The sequence below is a fragment of the Marmota marmota genome, unplaced genomic scaffold (assembly GCF_001458135.2).
Source record: "Marmota marmota marmota unplaced genomic scaffold, marMar, whole genome shotgun sequence".
NCBI lineage: Eukaryota > Metazoa > Chordata > Mammalia > Rodentia > Sciuridae > Marmota > Marmota marmota.
In genome coordinates this window covers 45694429-45699595 of record NW_026000108.1, presented here as the reverse complement: position 1 = coordinate 45699595, position 5167 = coordinate 45694429, and the positions used below count along the sequence as shown (strand labels likewise).

At 33.8% G+C, this 5167-nt stretch overlaps 1 pseudogene; it reads right to left on the bottom strand.

The window, feature by feature from the left end:
* Window positions 1-2094: 2094 nt before the first annotated feature.
* LOC125611023 lies at window positions 2095-2205 on the bottom strand (annotated as a pseudogene).
* Window positions 2206-5167: the final 2962 nt, after the last annotated feature.

The following is a 5167-nucleotide window of genomic DNA, read 5'->3' as shown; positions in this document are numbered from 1 at the left end:
ACAACCCCCACCCGCCCCACCAATATGTCATTTCCTTGAACTCCCTTACCCACCCTCAGCTCAAATGCAAGCATCAATCCTGAAAACTGTAGTCTTCTTTTGTGATCCAGAAGGAGAAAATGAAATCAGAATTGTAAAATGCATAGCATGGTCTTGATTATATGATACTTAAAGATATGTTCTGGGAAATAGGGACAGAGGAGGAAATGAGAATGTTTTTGGCACATATGTGATCTAAAAGACCAGAGGCTGGTAAGGGACAAAGTTGCCTAGTAAATAAAATTAAGGAAACATGTACTGATGAGAATTCAGCAACAACTTCAGTCCAGTCAACCAGAGAGGAGAGGATTAATGGATTATTAAAACAGAGATGCCAGACCACTTATTAAAAAGTAATGTAGGGCTGCAGTAATTGGAGGGACAAGGGAAACATGTGCTGAGGCATGATGTGTAGGACAGTCAAATGTGGGAGTTGGTATTAATTTTCAAAGATATATGCGATGCTCTTCCTGAAGTGATATTACACATTCTCATGCACTTGAACTCTGAAACAAATATAACTTGCTTTGACAAATAAAATATGAATGCAAGACACAGGTTCACTCCCAGGCAGAACTGTTAAGAATGAGTGTGCTGTATTTCATGAAATTTTTCCCCCATTCTTTGGACATGAAATCTTGGGTTGAGATGCAGATTCTATCAGCTGATGTTTTTAGGTGACAGAAATGAGCAGATCCTCCTAAGCACATACAAACATGCAGTGTAAACCTTGTAATTACTTAGAGATATTCAGGTTGTTTGTAGTTGCAGAACAGCTTATCCTCTCCTGACTGAGACAGAAATTGAAAGGAGGAATAGGGACCTGATGTACCAGAAAAGTACATTATGTGTTTTTTAATTAGATAGTGCACAGGAATGATTTTCTTATTGGGGGATGAAAAGATTATGCAAAAGTAAAACATCCCCTTGTATAATGTGGAAGGTTGAATAGTCTTAAATATTTTGTACCTTTCAAGAAAGATGGAAAAACACACAAAAGAAATTAGGAGACCAACTATTATAAAAGTTTTATAAGCAAAAACTACTCAGTTTTAATTCTGGAGTAAAATTGTTCTTATAGACACAATGGCTATGTGGGTATATACAAAGAATTTTGCAATAAAGTACATATATATAATGCATACAGATGACTATATTTATCTTGTTGACTGTTATTATTCCAACCACCCAACAAATGCCTAAAACATAACAGTGTTGTCACAAGTGTTGTGTAATATTTCCAGTTTGTAATATTTTCTCTCTCTAGAGACAGAGAAAGAATGAAAGAAATGATGCCATACATTATTATGTTATGTTTGCTAGTCATCTTTTCTCTCCTTTTTTACTTGTTCAGTGTTTTTTATTTGTTACAAATATAAATAAAAGAAAAAGAGCTTTACATATGCAGCTTTTGAGTGTATAAAATCCACAAACACTTGTCCTCCTGAATATACTGACAAACTTCTAAGCACTGGTTTCTCTGGATGATATTAGACAAAGTAATAGATGAAGTCCTTGAGATTACTCTTCATATATTCATTTCAATAAGTAACTTCTCCACTATTTTAATAAGTTTCTCAAATTTATTTAAGAAATTTTGGAAATTTTCTACCACAATATTTGATTTTTTATATTATGGAAGGTCTGTCATTTGTAAGGTTTTCTATACAGGTTTGGGTTTCTGTCTTCTTGATATCTTTACAAATGTTCTTAATTCGTTTTGTGTTTTCTATTTATATCTTTTGTCTCATTTAAAAACCCTTAACCTTCCATTAATTAATAAAACAAATATAATGCCATTCTCTGTTAGAAATCTTGTCCTTACTAACTTCTGTTCAAAAATTGTTTCCTATGTATATTTTAGTCCATTACTTTATGGACCTTTGATTTTTATATTATTGGATTTGGAATATTTTCAGATAATCTTTAAAAATTAAAACAATTCTTTAAATTAAACAATTAAATTAAATATTCTTTCTCCAAATATTCTAAAATTGTCCAAATTTTATTTACTTTGTGTACTTGAGAAGAGAAGATATTTTTAAAGTTGCCAATGATGAGATGGTTCATTTTTTCATTTCTCACTTCAGAGAGTAATTTCAGGAAGATACATTTCACACAATGGCATGAAAACCCAATCATACTGCTCATGAACCATAAAAAGATGTGATAGGATTTGATAACCCATTTTTAATCATTTTTTCAACTCCTTTGACTCCTTTACATCTTCTGTTTATATGTCAAATCATTAGCATTTGTGCTCAAACATATTTATTAAATCTTTATTCCTACTGAATGGCTCTATTGTCTGATACAGTAGTCTTCTATTTACCTTTTTTTCTTCTCTTGCTCTTAGATTCAGTTGAAATTCCCTTTAATAATTAAACTGTCTTATATGTAGAAATGGTATCCTTAATTTTTTTTTCTCATTTCTTCTTGATGTTATACAAATTTAGAACACTGATATTTTCCCATACTGAGTTCTGGAATTGTGAATATGGATTATGAAATGTGAAATAAAATGTTCATGTATTCTAGACATCTCTTCCAAATACCTACACACATATAGTAAACTACTCTGGGCTAAAGCTATTTTCATGATAATGGCTAAAACAACACTAGAGAGAGAGAGATAACTCAAGGGACAAGGCATTTAATGTGTCTTCATGGAGGTTCAAGAAACTCACGTATTTCCCCTTTTATCACTTGACACAATTATCATGACATTTTCAAAAGTCTGTTTTCTCCTAGGGCGTCCATAAAGGCAGGACCTTGCCCTCCTTTCCATCCCAAGTGCCTCACATGTTGCCTGGCACGTAAGAGTTTTGTTATGAATGGAGTTTTTTTGAATAGGAAGTGTTTGGGGAATGAAGCAGGTTCCTCAGTCAGAGGACACAGCTGGGGTTACTCCCACTTCGGTTACCCTCTGTGCTGTGATGGTGCTGAACTAGAGATCTTCAGTGTTGTTATTCTTTTTTCAATTATGTATGTAAAACACTACTAACTTTCTAGTCATAAAAAACATATTTAATTTCTTTTCTTTTCCTAAGTTCCATACAATGACTGTAAGTTGAATTCATGTATTCCCAAGTGTTTTCCTAGTTCTTATTAGACTACACCTCCACAAGGAAACTAAAGTGTTCCTGTCTCAAATTTTCTGACTCTGATACCTCAAATCTGTCTCTTGCTCCTACTTTATATACATAAATACAACCCAAATCCTAAATATCATCACTTCACTTCCCCATAGATGTTTGGAATTTAGTCTACCTGCTTGTCTTGTTCTGTTCCATAATTCATTGAATGGCAGCCAGAACCACTAAATTCTTAAGGAAGTAAACTTGTCTTCATCTTAATTGCTCCCTCGCTTTTGAACACACTTTCATCATTTCTGATACAGCATATTTTGGTCATAGATGGTTAGCAAAGTTGTCACAGCTTCCCACTCCCATTGCTAACTTCCTTTCAGGCTACTGTCAATTCCAGTAAAGGTTACCTTGAAAGCATAGTATTTTTTACTCCAATTTTTTCCTCCTCCATGCTTCTGGCAAAATGAAGTTTATAAAATGCAAGCATGATTCTGGCATTCCATGACTAATTTAATTCTATCATTTTTTGCAAGAATTTATTAATTGACAATAACCTTGTTCATTACCTCTTTCAACCTTAAAATCTTAAGCACGATTTTTATATCATTAGTAATGTGGCATTTGCTTGCCCTTCCAGATTTTTCTTTCATCAGTTGCAATGTATGTCGAAATTATACTCAACTCTGATCAGTTTCCTTATGCCCCTGGGATATGCCTATCCGACCACCTCACCTTATGTTCTTCCTCTAGCTAATGTCTGTTCATTATGATTGCCTTAGCTTTGAGGTCTTCTCTTTCTGTTACTCTTCCACAATTTTCCAAGTATAGCTTAGATGTCCCTGACATGAACTTCTGTTGGAACTTATACTGCTAACTTATGCCCTCACAAAATATCACTATTATTTATTCTATATCTAAATGTATTATGATCCTTGTGATTGAATCATGTCTTCTTTGTTCAACTTTGCATTCTTTGGACTGAGTACAGAACATGGAACATGCATGCTATTCAAATATGTACTATTGAATGTTGAAGGGAAGACACCTTTTTAGAAGTGGAGTTTCTAAATTTTATTTCTAAGAATTCATTTTGCATTGTCATCATCAGACAAACCTAAATATTGAGGTTAAAAAAGTAAAGCAGACAAATAAAAGATTCTAGCTTTTGAGAGGTGGAGTGTTTAATGTAAATAAGTCCTTAGCAAACATTCAGAGTCAATTTGGACACAAACACAATGAATTCCCAGCAGTAGCACCAAGTGTGGAGTGTACCATAGTCCATGAGGCACTGAACACCTAAAGCAAAGAACCTGGATCAACTTTTAAAAATTGTGGTCTATAATTAAAAACCACATAAAAATTCTAAATCCCACATTTCTTAAGGAATATTGTTAGTTTATGCAAGTGTTTGGTGCGCATAAATATAGAGTGAATTGCACAAGTTGGGAATTCTTGTGGGGACTGTGAAAGCCAGCGGTGCTCTCCCTGACATCAATCACAAGAGTTAGCAACTATAAATCCCACAGAAATCAATTCCGCAGACAAGTGCCTTACGTTCTACAGATACAGAAACAGGCCATTTTGTGTAGGTATGTATGATGATCACTCTGTAACTTTAAGCCAACAATTTTAACAATATGTACTAATAGATAACACCATTACTTACAGACTATTCAAATATGTACTATTGGAATTGGTTTTGGCTAGTAAACTGAATTTTCTGAAGTTTAAACAAATTACTTGGGCCTCTGACTTCCTTGAATTCGTAATACGATTATACAATTTCAATTCTCTTCACAATACTATTGAAATTGTATTTTCGGATAAACATGGAGAGCAAATGGGCACTTAAGCTTGTATGCTCCCCTATCTTTATGTGTGTGTGTTTGTGTATGTATGTGTGAGGTTTGTGTTTTGGTGACATTTGGCTTTTGTTGGGTTGGAAACACAGAAGTTATTTTGCTTTTTTATATGAGCTTTCCGTACCTCACTTCCTTTGATTGATTTATTCTCAGTGGCCTGATGGGATTGCTTTCTCT